Below are 2,164 nucleotides of genomic sequence, written 5' to 3'. Positions count from 1 at the left end.
TAGTGCTTTCACCTGCAGCTCCTGTGCTGCCCATCGGAGTCCTTTTACCCACAGCCCCTCTGCTGCCCTGCTGGACCACGTTAGCCCACAGCAACCAACAGAGTGCTATTGCCAGCAGTCTGGGAGCACCTTGGTTCCCTTAGAGCAGCTGGTGCTTGACCTCAAGGAGCCAGAGGAAAAAGCTTTGGGCCAGTCCTAGCCCTCCAGGGTTAAAGCATGCAGCCTAGGAGTGTTAAGCTGAGTCTTGGCCCTCTGAACGCATCCAGAAACAAACATTCAGCTATACTCAACCTGTACCACAGTCAAACCCTCGAGGGCAATAAAGAACATCAAAACAAAAAGCCCCATCCAAAAGACACCAACTTCAAAGGATAAGTGAACATTAACCCTCAGAGAAAGCACCAGTGCAAGAACTCTGGCAACTATAAAAACCAGAGTATCTTCTTACTTTCAAATGATCACATTAGATTCCCAGCAACGGTTCTTAACCAGATTGAAATGGCTGAAATGTCAGACACAGGATTCAGAATCTGGATGGCAAGCAAGCTCAGTGAGACACAAGAGAAGGTTGAAACCCAATCCGAGGAAACCAATAAAATGATCCAAGAGTTGAAAGAAGACATAGCCATTTTAAGAAAGACCCAAACTAAACTTCTGGAAATAGAAAATTTACTACAAGAATTTCATAATACAATTGGAAGTATTAACAACTAATTAGACCAAACTGAAGAAAGAATCTAAGAACTTTGAAGACCACTCTTCCAAAGCAATGCAGGCAGACAAAAATGAGGAGAAAAGAATTTTAAAAAATAAAATCTCCAAGAAATATGGGATTATGTAAAGAGACCAAACCTATGACTCAACTGCCTTTCTAAAAGAGAGAGCAAGCAACCTAAAAAACATATTTGAGGATATAGTCCATGAAAAATGTCCTAATCTTGCTAGATTTCCTAATCATTGCTAGAGAGGTTTACAGGCAAATGCAAGAAATTCAGAGAACCCCTGTGGGATACTATATAAGATGATCATCTCCAAAACATATCGTTATTAGATTCTCCAAGGTCAATGTGAAAGAAGAAGTCCTAAAGGCAGCTAGAGAGAAGGGGTAGGTCACTTTAAAGAGAATTGCAGCAGGCTAACAGTGGCCCTTCTATTATTGTCCAGTAAGTGTTGAGGTCAGAGAAGTTAAGCTGCCAGCCCAGGGAGTCCAGGTAGAAGAAAATGAAGCTGCAATGCAAAACCAGCTCAGCTTTACTGCAGAGCTGAGCAATTAGGTTCTACATCACACTATGGGGATTTATATAAGATGGTGTCACTACTAACTCTTAGATGGAATCATACTTGGTGATTCTGAACCTGTGGCTGTAAATCTTCCAGGGAACTTTAAAAATACTGGTGTTCCACCCCAAAATTATGGTCAGTCTAGGATATATCCTGGATATGGGATTGTCTTTTGCTTCTGTTTCCTTTCTTTCTTTTTTAAGAGATGGGGCCTCTGTTGCCCAGGCTGGTCTCGGGTTCAGGTGATCCTCTTGCCTAAGCCTCCTGAGTAGCTGGGATTACAGGTTTCTTTTAAAGCTCCACAGTAATTCTAATACGCAGCCAGGGCTGATAACTTCTACAGTTTGTAGTTTTATTGAGATTTAAAACATCTAGTAGGTCTCAGATAAGGACCTATTTCATTGCACTAGACTACGATTTTAAATGCTGTATAGGGGCCAGGTGTGATGGCTAACACCTGTAATCCCAGCAGTTTGGGAGGCCGAGGTAGGTGGTTCACCTGAGGTCAGAAGTTCAAGACCAGCCTGGCCAATGTGGTGAAACCCCTCTCTACTAAAAATACAAAAATTAGCTGAGCGTGGTGGTGGACACCTACTTGGGAGGCTGAGAGGCAGGAGAATCGCTTGAACCCGGGAGGCGGAGGTTGCATGCAGTGAGCCGAGACCATGCTATTGCACTCCAGTGTGGGTAACAGAGTGAGACTCCATCTTCAAAAAATTAAAAAATAAAAACAAATAAATGCTGTATAGGGTTTTAAGAAAAGGAAAATTAGAAAATACAAAGAAAAGAAAAGCAAAAAAAAAAAAAAAAAAGGTAACAAAAAAATCCCAAGATTTTGAACTCAAGGACGTCAGTTCTGTTATGCATTAGAGACCTCCCCCTA

The sequence above is a fragment of the Sapajus apella genome, unplaced genomic scaffold, assembly GCF_009761245.1.
Source record: "Sapajus apella isolate SASKATOON/1434 unplaced genomic scaffold, GSC_monkey_1.0 scaffold13, whole genome shotgun sequence".
Lineage (NCBI taxonomy): Eukaryota > Metazoa > Chordata > Mammalia > Primates > Cebidae > Sapajus > Sapajus apella.
The sequence above is the reverse complement of the archived record's forward strand: the minus strand, read 5'-3'. Positions refer to the sequence as shown.